The 13,435-nt window shown below is 39.6% G+C and overlaps 1 pseudogene; it reads right to left on the reverse strand.

Annotated features, from left to right (window-relative positions):
• Positions 1 to 410: 410 nt before the first annotated feature.
• On the reverse strand, positions 411 to 1,798 carry LOC100408664 (serine/threonine-protein phosphatase 2A 56 kDa regulatory subunit gamma isoform-like; annotated as a pseudogene).
• Positions 1,799 to 13,435: the final 11,637 nt, after the last annotated feature.

Raw genomic sequence — 13,435 nt, forward strand, 5'->3', positions numbered from 1 at the left:
ACTGTTATCTAATTTTGAAACACATGCTAATAATATATTTATATGAATATAACCCAAAGAAAGTTTAAATACCATTTTATATTTGGTAATGTTTCTTGTATGGTTTTAGTATGCCAAATTAGCCAAATATGTCTCTTTTGGACTTTAGGATACCTAATATCTAAAAGGGTCAGCCAGATCAAAGAAAAAGCTTCATTTAGAATTTGACTTTGGAAAGTTTGTCAAATATGAAAGGTTTAAACACTTGCTATTACAAAATAGAATCCCAGGTCACTATAGTCATTTATTTGGCCAAAATGGTATCCCTCCTTTTCATGGTGAAGATATATTCCTATCTTATAAAAAATATTCAAGTAACACCCTGGACATTTTCCTGTTACAATCTTTTTTATTACGTGCTGATTGGCTTTGGTTAGATCTTCTCTTTTCACCAATGCTTCTTCCTGTTGTTTTTCATTTTTAGCTTCTCTTTCAGTTTTTCTGCTTTGAACTGTTATGTACAATCATTAAATAGCTTTTGGTTCATCTCCATGAAGAGCTTCAGGGTGTTGGATATCAAGCCATGTATTGTCTTGTTCCAATGGGTCTTTGAATTGCAGTACAAGGATGGAAATATGATGAGCAGAATCTTTGCTGCATTGTTACTGATGAAGCTCATAATGTATTTATTATTCCAGTAATAAAGTGCTTGCTCTGCCACCTGGAAGTGTGAGCTGGAGACACATTTGGCTAACTGCCAGAAGAGTGGCTCCATGATCTTCCCAATTCTGATGGTTCAATTACATCTAAAATTTCTTCTAATTTGTTTAAGAATATTCTTTTGGGCTGTAAGGCTTTGGGCCATATTTGAGAAGTGCCATCACCACTGGTTTAGTGAGGGTGCTATCCCTTTCTAAAACTGTACTAGACAATATGCCAGCTGGGGATGGTAGACACTCAAGAGATTTCACTTTGTGCAAAGGTATAGCACCTTGAATAAGAAAATCTTGTGGTAAAACAAATTCATTAATTATGCTTCACAATATATCTAGTAACTCTGGTATGCCATTGTGATGCTCTGTTTCATAAATAAACTCATTAAATATATTATTTATCTGTTTTCTGATGTAAGCTCTCAAGCCTAAGAATTTCCCACAGATTCTGTAAAGGCTGGTTTTAGGAAAACTCTCTCCCAGGTCAGGCATATGGCTTACACCTGTAATCTCAGTATTTTGGGAGAGTGAGGTGGGCAGATCACTTGAGGCCAAGTGTTCAAGACCAGCCTGAGCAACATGGCAAAACCCTGTCTGTATAAAAAATATAAAAATTAGACAGGTATGGTAGACACACCTTTAATCCCAGCTACTTGGGTGGCTGAGATGGGAGAATTGCTTAAACCTGGGAAGCAGAGGTTGCAGTCAGTGACCCGTAATTGTGCCACTGCAGTCCAGCCTGGGCAAGAGAGCAAAACGGTCTCAAAACAAAAACTAAACAATAACAAAAAAACCTCTTTTCTGAGGATCTGCACTGTCAAAGCACTCTAAAAGCTGCAATACAAACTTCTGATCAACATATTTATTTGCTGTATTAGGTTGGAAATCTGGACACTCTCAAAATCTTAAGAAAAATTCATAAACAAACTCTAAATGAGGCCAGCTATCTTCTAAATTGGTTTGTTTTCCTCTGGGTCAAATTCAGCTCCTGGAAGATAGAAAGAAGGTGGTGATGTTTGAAATAGGTTAACTTCAAACATATGGACTACTTCTGGGTAAACAGGCTCTGTGGTCCCATTCTGATGACGGGTGATATATTCTACCATTTCATTTAAATTAGCTCATTGTACTTCCTTCCACTTTTTGGGTCATTTTGTGGATCAGAAAGAAAGTCAACACTGATGTAACTGCCAGAAGAAGAGTGTCTCTTGATCAGCAGGAGGAACATCGTTTAAAGACGGTAATGTTTGAAGTTCTGTATTATTGCTTGTGCTAAACCTTGAAGGATTTTGCTGTTTGTCTTTCTTCACTATGAGCTTAGAGGTTGATACATTTATTTTAGCAGATACTGTAGATGGGACAGCAACAAGGCTATTTTTCCTGATGGGGAAATTTGCTGTGATCCTACTGTGTCTTGTCCTTCTTTTAAACTTTTTCCACTTTTCCTGATTTGGGTGATTCTTTTTATTCATGTGCCGTCCCACCCCGACACCCAAGGCACCACCCACTATTGCCTGCTCCTCACTGCAGCAGCGCCCCCACCTGGCCATCATGCCTCCTTGGCCACAACCACCACCACTGACATCTGGGACTGAGTCATTTACTATTCTCATTCCCCTTTTCTAGGCTCCCAGAGGCTGCAGCAGCTGTGGTGGCAGCTCAGAAATTTTTAAAAGGCAAAAATGTTACTTGTTAATAAAGGGCAAACTCAACTTTCCACACAAGACCCAATAAAGACAGCATGAGGCCAACCCAAATCTGACTTTTCTCTCTCTCCCTTTTTTAAATTTTTTTGGTCATTTATTTAAAGGGCAAAAAACAAAGCAAAACAAAAAACCTTTCATTATCTTTTAGTAATTTACATGAAAATCTTGTTCAAAAGAGAAAGCCAAATTTTACCTTTGCATTAGTGTACTATTAACATTAAACCCAATTCTGAATAAAAGGCCGGGGATAGTGGCTCACACCTGTAATCCCAGCATTTTGGGAGGCTGAGGTGTGGTTTGAGCCCAGGAGTTCGAGACCAGCCTGGATAACATGATAAAATACAAAAAATACAAAAAAACAAGCCACGTATGGTGGTGCATGCCTGTGGTCCCAGCTACTTGGGAGGCTGAGGTGGGAGGATCACCTGAGCCTGGGTAGTTGAGGCTGCAGTGAGCTATGATTTCACCACTTCACTCAGCTTAGGCAACAGAGGGAGACCCTGTCTAAAAGAAAAAAAAAAAAGGGTGGGGGGTGGGCATGTGCAGCACTTTGGGAGACTGGGTGGTAGAGAGTGAGTTCTCATGAGAACTGATGGTTTTATAAGTGTTTGGAAGTTCTTCCTTTTTCCTGTCCCTTTCACCTGCTGCCAAGTGGGACATGCCTGCTTCCCTTTCCGCCATAATTGTAAGTCTCCTGAGGCCTGCCAGCCATGCAGAACTGTGAGCCGATTAAATTTCTTTCCTTTATGAATTACCCAGTCTCAGATATTTCTTTACAGCAGTGTGAAACAGACTATTACAAAAAAAAAAAAAAAAAAAAAAAAAAAAAAGAGAGAGAGAGAGACAGAGAGGAAGAGAAAGCAAGTAAGCAAGCAATGAAGCTTTTCCTGGCCATCTTAACTGAACTTACACCATTTTTCCCTTGGTTTGAGCAAATGATGGTACAATATTTAGGACTAATGTCTTAGCTCTGTGCTTTTAAATTATACATTTTCTATCGTGTTTCATCTAAGAGTGGTCCCATTTTAAGATAAATATAGCGTTACCTAGTTAATAATTGCCTAGGGCAATAAAATAGGCAATTGGAAGAGTGTATGGGGAAAAAAATCCTATTTAAAAAGTGGCTAATGAGACTTGTATAAACCTATAAGATCTGCTTCTTTTGTGTATCTGTGTCATGTAATAGAGCTCCAATTAATTCCCCTAAAAGAAAAGGAAGGGCTTAAATCAAATATTTTATCAGAAAAACAGAAACTTTAACTCAAACGTCTTTTAGTTCGCATGACCTTATTAATTTTTAGTAAATAAAGATAATTCTATAATTATTGGTGAAATAACATGGAAACATCTTAGGATTTAAGGTAGATATTTGGTCTGAATTAGGTAGGTCAGATATTGCTTTTGCTAGATGTTTTAAGGTACAAAACTGCTTCTGGAATAGTTTTGACACTTGTTTTGTCTGTCTTAGAACTTTTAGATTCTAGGCTGTAAAAAAATGCCACAATAAGGCCTGGGAACATGTGGATTACTCCCTGGCCCAACTATTTCTTCTCGCCCTGGTGGGAAGGGTCCTGCGTTATCTGCAGCTCTCTCCTTTTGTCCTGGGCTACACATCTGACACATAAGTTAAATTGCTTACCTCCTAGGTTTTTTTGCTTAAAAATTATGAAGAGTTAACATTGTAATTAATATATGTAATTAAAACCACTAGATATAAGAGAAAAATTCTATATGTAAAGCATATAAGGAAAGTGGGATGTGTTTTTGGTAAAAGGTCAGAAGAATGTTAAGAGAAAGTGATTTTTCCTTGCTTAGAGGTTGTTAAGTTGTTTTAAATTGAAGGAAAAATGATGGATAGAATGAAATGGACATAGAAAATTGGGAAAGTAAATTTTTGTCCTAAGAGAAAATGATAGGATGAAACTGAAGCTTTAAGTAAGATTTGTGGTGAATTGGTCCTTTGAAAGGAATCTTTTGTGTGATCAAGTTGGCTGCAATTTAAAGGGTGTTATTTAGTTTTTCTGTAAGTTAAATGTAAATATCAAGAGCACACTGATGCAGGGCCAGAGTCAGAATGTCTGTGTTGGAATAAAATGATTTTCTTAGAGCACTATCTCTTCTTTATAGAAAATTCTAAAAGATTTATAGACATCTTACCTTATAGTCAAAGTGATTGAGATTGAATGGATTTATTTATAAGATTTAATTAAAAAAATTAACTTCAGTGTTAATAATACACTATGCAAAGGCAAAATTTGGTTTTCTCTTTTAAGCAAGATTTTCATGTAATAATTAAGAGACAGTAAAATATTTTTGTTTACTTTTTGAGCAAACTGTAAAAAAAAGAGAGAAAAAGGACAGATTCAGTCAGCTGTATGCTGTCTTTATTAGGTCTCACTGTTTGGGAAACTGAGTCTCCTATCAAAGAGAAAAGATTTTTTTTTTCTTTTTGAAAATATTTGTTATGACTTTTGGCTAAATGAATAACCTGTGATTCTATTTTGTGATATCAAGTGTTTTAAACTTTTGACGTATGAGAAACTTCCCAAAATCTTGGATCGGAATAATCAGCCATCTTGGATCGGAAGATCCAAGATGGCTGATCACTAACAGCTCAGGATTGTAGCTCCCAGTGAAAGCTCAGAGAAGGAGAGGACGTCACACTTTCAGACGAATTTTCGTCACTCACGGACCAGCAGATTTCTAGTGGAGGAGCCCCACGGGTCACCAGTGCGACTCTTGTGGCTGGCACAGCGGTTTTGCCAGCACCTTGGCGTGGCAGCTCTTCACGCAGAGTAAATGGGACTGGCTCCCTTACTGACTGGTGTTTGGAGCTCCAGGAAGGCAGAGCCGCTCGTTGTGGACTCAAGAAGGAAGCCAGACCAAAGATTCCCGGGCAGAAGAGCACCATCAGTCTTATCACTGCTATTTTGGCCGGCGCAGTGGGTTGCTTGAATCCCAGCACTGGGAATCAATAAATTGGAAGTCGACTCAGAAACCTAATTAGAAAGGCGGTAATTGCAAAGATGACAGATGGATAAATTTATAATAAAGGGAAAAAACCAGCCTAAGAAGGCCGAGCATACCAAAAATCAGAACCCCTCTCCCTCTACAGGGGATTACAGTTCCTCATCAGCTATGGAACAAGCCCTTATGGAAAAGGACTGTGTTCCATTATCTGAAGTAGGCTTCAGAAGGTGGATGATAAGAAACTTCTGGGAATTAGAAGAACTTGTTCTAACCCAATGTAAAGAAACTAAGAACTTTGAAAAAAGGTTTGACGAAATGCTGAAAAGAATAGACAATATAGAAAGGAATATAAATGAACTAATGGAGTTGAAAAATAGAACACGAGAACTTAGTGAAATATGCACAAGTTTAAATAGCAGAATGGATCAAGCAGAAGAAAGGATATCAGAGGTTGAAGACCTACTTAATGAAATAAAATGACAAGACAAGAATAGAGAAAAAAGGATGAAAAGGAATGAGCAAAGTCTCCAAGAAATGTGGGACTATGTGAAAAGACCAAATTTACATTTGATAGGTGTACCTGAATGCGATGGAGAGAATGAATCCAAGCTGGAAAATACCCTTCAGGATATTATCCAGGAAAATTTTCCCAATCTAGCAAAGCAGGACACTATTCAACCCCAGGTAATACAGAGAACACCACAAAGATATTCCTCAAGAAGAGCAGCCCCAAGGCACATAATCGTTAGATTCACCAGGATCGAAATGAAGGAGAAAATACTAAGGGCAGCCAGAGAGAAAGACCAGGTTACCCATAAAGGAAAGCCTATTAGACTTACAGCAGATCTCTCAGCGGAAACCCTACAAGCCAGAAGAGAGTGGGGGCCAATATTCAACATACTTAAAGAACAGAACTTTCAGCCTAGAATCTCATATCCTGCCAAACTAAGCTTCACAATTGAAGGAAAAATAAAATCTTTTAGGAACAAGCAAGTACTCAGAGATTTTATTACCACCAGGCCTGCTTTACAAGAACTTCTGAAAGAAGCATTATACATAGAAAGGAACAACCAGTATGAGCCTTTCTAAAAATATACCAAAAAGTAAAGAGCATCAACATAAAGAAGAATTTACATCAATGAATGGATAAAATAGCCAGTTAACATCAAATGACAGTAACCCTAAATTTAAATAGACTAAATCCCCCAATCAAAAGATACAGCCAAAACCTAACGGTATATCCAAAGATACACAAAGACTCAAAACAAAGGGTTGGAGAAAAATTTACCAACCAAATGGAGAGCAAAAATAAATAAATAAACAAAAAGCAGGAGTTGCAATTCTCACATTTGATAAAATAGATTTCAAAGCAACAAAGATACAATGGTAAAAGGATCAATGCAACAATAAGAGATCTTAATACCCAGATACATAAGACCCATAATGAGATTTAGACTCAACGAGACAGAAAATTAATAAGGATATTCAGGACTTCAACTCAGATCCGGAACAAGTAAACTCAATAAATATTTATAGAGTTCTCCATTTTAAATACACAAAATATTGATCGGCCATTATTAATACCCATTTTTAGAATGAAGCAATATTCCTGTTCTCTCTCCCTCTTTTTCTTCCTCTTTCTTCCTCTCCTTCTCTCCTTTTTTTACTTTTCAACATCCTAGTTCCTCACCTCTACTCAATAAAAAAAAATTTAAAAAAAAAGAGAATTTACCTAGTTACATTAAAAAAAAAAAAAAAAAAAAGAAAAGAGAAACTTCCCAAAATCAAAATTTCAAGTTTGAAATTTAGTCTTTTTTGACATCATTAACATTTTTAGATATTAGGCCTCCTGAAGTCCAAAAGAGATTTTGAACTTATTTGCTTTATTTGGTGTGTTAAAATTCTAAAGGAAGCATTGTCAAATATAAAATGTTTATTTAACTTTGTTTGAGTTAAATATTAATATATGTTCCAAAATCGTGTGAGATTCCTGTAATTCTGATATGTCTTAGTATATATGATATAATCAGTAATAATGATGATTCTGATGTAAATTGTATGTCACAGAAGCAACCAAATTTTCTTTTCAATTGTATCTTTAACCATGACTGTCCTAAAACCTTTTTTTTTTTTTTTGAGATAGGAGTCTTAGTATGTCACCCAGGCTGAAGTGCAGTGGCATGATCTTGGCTCCCTAAGCAACCTCTGCCTCCCAGGCTCAAGTGACCCTTCCACCTCAGCCCTCCCCCAGGGAGTTGGGATTACAGGTTCATGCCACCACACACAGCGAATTATTTTTTGTACAGATAGGGTCTCCCCATGTTGTCCAGGCTTGTCTTGAGCTCCTAGACTTAAGTGATTCACCTGCTCAGCCTTCTAACCTGCAATTACAGGTATGAGCCACTGCACCTGGCCTGTCCTAAGACTTTTATTATCCATGGATGATAATTGTTTTACTTTGATTCTTCTCAAAAAGTAGTTTATGATCAGCTACAGTTTAAAAGCTACTTCTTTAGGGAAGTTCATGGAAAGGACTCTGGTGGGTGCTCTTGAATGCAGATTTCTGGTAAGTTTGGAGGCTGTGTCATTTAACTAGAGAGAAAATTGCCAGGTCTTTCATGGAAGAGCTGATATGTCTATGAGGACTCCTGGCCCAATCTTGGATAGAACAAAGGTTAATTATATGGGACCGAATTAATATATAAGTGAAATAACTTTTTATGTCTTTTTTTTGTTTGAAACATTACTGATACTTGTTTGTTTTATTTTTCAGAGTCAAAAACTTTTTTCTTTTCCCTTTTTTTGGGGGGTGGGTTCTTGCCCTGTTGCCTAGGCTGGAGTGCGGAGACATGATCTCAGCTCACAGAAACCTCAACTGCCCAGGTTCAAGCAATCCTTCCACCTCAGCCTCCTGAGTAGCTGGACTACAGGTATGCACCACCACACTGAGCTAATTTTTTGTTTTATTATTTGTAGAGATGAGGTCTCACTGTGTTTCCCTGGCTGGTCTTGAACTCCTAGACTCAAGCTGCTCTCCCACCTCAACCTCCCAAAGTACTGGGATTACAGGCATGAGTCGCTGCATCCAGCTGAAAACTTTTTTGAGTTATTTATAGCTTTTAACAATTGAGTATACTTGTGGGTAAAATTTTTCTTTACCTGATTTCTCCAGGATTTGGAAACTATTTGAGTATTCTTAATTTATGGCGGTACGGTTATTTGCCATAAATTAAGAATACTCAAATAGTTTCCAAATAAGAATCTGTTTTTGTTTTTGTTTTGTAACAAGACCCAAGTGGAGACACTGGGTATTTTACCAAGGCTTTGACTGGAATGGCATATTTTCAGATATGAGAAGACTGCTTTGAGGAATTGAGATTGACTTATAGAGCTCATTGCCCTTCAGAAAAACTGGCATGGTGGTATGCACCTGTAGTCCCACCTACTCAGGAGGCTGAACTGGGAGGATTGCTTGAGCCGGGGAGGTGGAGGCCGCAGTGAGCCATGATCCTGCAGCCATGATCCAGTCTCAGTGACACAGTGATATCCTGTCTCAACAATAACAATAACAACAACAAACACTGCAGACCAAAGTACAGACACAGATGATCTTTATTTATGGATTCTGTATTTGAAAATGTGCCTATTTGCTAGTATTTATTTGTAACTCTAAAATTAGAGTCGTGGTGTTCTTATGGTCTATATTTTGGGCTGCATAGAATAGTGAAAAATTGGAATCTCCTGGTATGCCCCCACTGTACCCAAAATTTGAGTTACCCCAGTGAGGTCAAACAAGACCAAGTTCTGCCTTCTTGTTCTGGCTGTCATACTGTAAAACGAGTATCATGTTTGTGGTCAGTTTAGTGCTAAACATAACATTAAATTCATTTTTGTGCTGCTTTGTTCAGTCATGAATTAGTTATAGTGCTGTTGGCCATGAGTTCAACATTAATGAATCACCAGTATATATTTAACAAGGTGTCTTTAAAGAGAAACACACATAAAACCGGCTTATTTGCTTGTATTTTGTTTCTGCATATTTATCAGTTGATACAAGTTAACCATAGATTGATACATTTGTTTCTTTATATGTACTGATTGGTTGATGACAGTGTCTTGAGCAGAGTCTCCCAGGAACCTAACCCCTATTTTTCCTATGAGCAATGGTTCAGTATTTGTTAATTTAGCATTTGTGGTGATTTTATAGAACAGATCTACTGCAAATAGCTAGAATAGGCTGTACAGCCACATGTACCCATCTTACAGACACGTGAGTCAGACAAGAGGGAGTATGAGCAACAAAATTCTATTTGCATCATGCACAACACCAGGCAAATCTGATCTATGGAAGCCAGAAAGGCAGCGACCTCTGGAGACTGGCACACAGCATGAGTGAGCTCTTTGGGGTGATGGAAATGTTCTCTCCACCTGAGGGTTGCAAAATAAGATGGAATGTGAGATGTGGTTTTATTTTACCACTACTGGGGCCGGGAGTGGCAGCTCACACCTGTAATCCCGGCACTTTGGGAGTCCGAGGCAGGAGGTTCATTTGAGCCCAGGAGCTCAAAACCAACTTGGGCAATATAATGAGATTCTGTCTCTACTAAAAATTAAAAAATCAGCCAGGCATGGTGGTTTTATTTCATGACTGCCCAGCTCTTGCAATCTTTGGGTTTGCTAGTTGCATTGCTCACCTATAGCCACTTGGTGGCAGTGTTGGAGAAGTGACCAAACAGCTGAAATTGAAGTTTCCGTCCTTTCTAGTTCACCTAAAGGGCTGTTTCGTTTCTGGCTGTGTCCTCCGTCATCCTTTAAGGACCTTCTTGCCTCCACCAACCTCTCTTGTGACACGGTGCCAACAATGTCCTACGGGGAGCGCCCTACAGGGGTGGGAGGAAAAATCGTGGCATGGCAGTGTCAATCCTTGAGCCTGTCTATCCCTGCAGCCTCTAACCCTCCCGCAGGCCCTCCACACCATTTCACACCCGACCCCTTTCTCTGCTCCTCTCCTGCCCTCCTAGCGCCGCTCCTTGGGCACTGGGTGTGCCCTTAGGCTGTCAAATTCCACACCCCAAGCCTGATCTTCCATCCCTGGGAGAAGGTCACCCGCAGGGAAATTCTGACGTGCAAAGCGTATGATCCAAAGGCATACAATTGATGTTTCTAGAAGTAAAACCTGTTTATCAACAGGGAATGAAACGTGCTTCATCCTTTTCCAGTCAGCTGTTAACAAGAATGAATTTACTCCACACTGGAGGACTGGGGGGATTTTCAAGATCTCTTATCAAGAGGTAAGAGCAAACTGCAGAGAAGCATGCATAATAAAACAATGACGGAACTTCCTTCTCTCTCCATGTTTGTATATGATTATATGAGCATAAAGAAAGTATGGGAAGGTACGTACCAGGCTGTTACCACCGTGTACTTGGGATGGGATGGTCATGAGGGGATAAACAATGAAAAAAAAAAAAACCCTTCATTGCAAAGCGACTCATGCTAGCAGCAACACGTGTAACATTTTAATCTTATTTATTTAATTATATGTTAGATGTATATCTCTGTATAGCTATGTGTGGGCAGGCATAGACACATACACATATATACCTATGTATAAATTAAAGCTTTTTTTTTTCCTATGTATTTTCTGCCTTTTATATTATGCCTAGACCTTGGTCACACCAAAATTATAGAAGTATTTCATCTCTAATTTTTCTGGATACCTGTTGGAAATAGATGCTCGGTGCCACAAACAAAAATTAGCACTGAGACAAAGGATCTTTCAGCAATGCCGTTTTTCTTCCTGGGCTGCAGGAAGGTTACCCTCACTAGGCATCTTGCCAAAAAAAAAAAAAACAAAGGAAAACAGACAAATTTATCTCTTATGCATTTGGGGTCATCCTTACTGCTGTGTCTGATCTCTGTTGGCTGGAGCCAGACCTCCAGTCTGGCTCACAATCTGAATTAAAACCTGATTGGCTAACAAAACTTTTCTAAACAGGTAATAGCAATGGAGAGCTGGAACATGCCTGTGGGCACATCCAGCACAGATATCTTGGCTAAAGTGCAAGGACATAGAATGTACTACGTGCCTGTAAGCACGGCATGTCTAACAGCTCCATAGGACAGGGCTTAACAAAGTTATTGGCACACTTATTCTTTAACAAGAAAGGAAACTTTAAAAAGGAACTTTTCTACTTCCCACAATAGCTTTATTTTACACCAATATCCTTAGCCCATCTGAAGCTGTTTTTCATCTAAGTTGTTTGGTAGGGGTTTAATATAATACGGTTTTATTTTCAACTTTTCTGCAGTCTTTAAAGAAGCTGTAGTGTATTAGCAGACTCTACACAGTGGCAAGTTAGTACGAGTATAAATTCAGCATGTAATAGTGATGCCGAGGGGTGGAGAGGGTGGAGTTCAAGATCTCCTGAGGTCAGCAGAGGTGGAGAAGGACCAATGCCACGTGCCTCTGGCTGCTCATACCTGTAGCTCTTCCTGTTGTCCTGGGGACTTTGGCCATTTCTGAATTTGCCAAGACGGGAAGAGATCTGTTTCCAAGGGTAGCCTGCTTTCTAGGTTTTCAGAATCCTCCCCACCCCTCTTCAAAACCTCGAGGAAGAGAGACATGTTTCCTTGGCTTCAGGCAGAATGGTTCCATTCAGGACCTCTGTCAGGGAGTATTCTCTATCCATAAGCAATCTGCAGCCAATTGAAGCCGAGGCACTTGTGCCTTCCCCTTTCCAGCTCATTTTCTACCCGGGTAGACGTCTCAGAGATGGGCAGCAGCTCTGCTTCTCCCCTCCTTCTGCTTGACTCTTTATCCCAGTGCTCAGAGTTCTCATTACCAATTTATTTCACATTCCTTTTTATTTTTTTTAAATTTTAAATTAAAAAAAATTTTTTTTTTAAAGAGATGGGGTCTCACTATGTTGCCCAGACTGGAGTGCAGTGGCTATTCATAGGCGCAATCCCACTACTGATCAGCACAGGACTTTTGACCTGCTCCGTTTCTGACCTGGGCCGGTTCACCCCTCCTTAGGCAACCTGGTGGTTCCCTGCTTCCGGGAGGTCACCATATTGATGCCAAACTTAGTATGGACACCTGATCGGCATAGCGCACTACAGCCCAGAACTCCTGGGCTCAAGCGATCCTCCCACCTCAGCCTCCAGAGTAGCTGGGACTACAGGCACGCGCCACTGTGCCCAGCTTATTTCACATTCCTGAGGCCCATCCTGATATCCTGAATTTCCTAGGAAGATACTAGCTTCTCGCAGATATCTTCTCTCCTCTTTGCTTTATATGCACTAAAGAGGCCAGGTGCAATGGCTGATGCCTGTAATCCCAGCACTTTGGGAAGCTGAGGTGGGAGGATAGCTTGAGCCCAGGTGTTCGAGACCAGCCTGGGCAACAAAGCAGGAAGCCCATCTCTATACAAAATTAAAAATTAGCTGGTTGTGGTGGTGTACACCTGTAGTCCCAGCTACTCGGGAGGCTGAGGTAGGAGGTTCACAGGAGCCCGGGAGGTTGAGGCTGCAGTGAAGCATGGTCACACCACTCCAGCCTGGGTGATAGAGTGAGACTCTGTCTGAAAATGGATAAATAAATAGGAAATAGAAATTAAATAAATTCCACATAGCTGGGAAATTTCTATTATACTGAACACTGTTAGAACAGAAAGACTTAAACAAAGGAAGGCCAGAGGGTGGTAAAAGTTTACTCTCATTCTAAACTGGAGTAGAGTGATAGAACACATTAAAATAAATAGAAAATTCTCAATAGATGGTAGTCAAGAGCGCTGAGGAGCGAAATAGATACATCTGCAGAACTTATTAAAACAACCTCAGAGATGAAATGGGCAGGGTTCCACGGTTTGTTATATTAGTTGAAAAAAACTGCCCAAGAGGAATGAGATGGTCTGAAGAATGCAAATCTGACTGAGTAATCACACATGGTTTCAGTAAGGATGGCAAGGGGGCTGTGCTTGGAGAACTCAGTGTGCTGGTTGGGAAAGGGTTGAGATGAGCTCCTGAATGGACAGGTACAAAGGAAAGAGAGGAGGCCGGGCG

The sequence above is a fragment of the Callithrix jacchus genome, chromosome 11, assembly GCF_049354715.1.
Source record: "Callithrix jacchus isolate 240 chromosome 11, calJac240_pri, whole genome shotgun sequence".
NCBI classification, from domain to species: domain Eukaryota; kingdom Metazoa; phylum Chordata; class Mammalia; order Primates; family Cebidae; genus Callithrix; species Callithrix jacchus.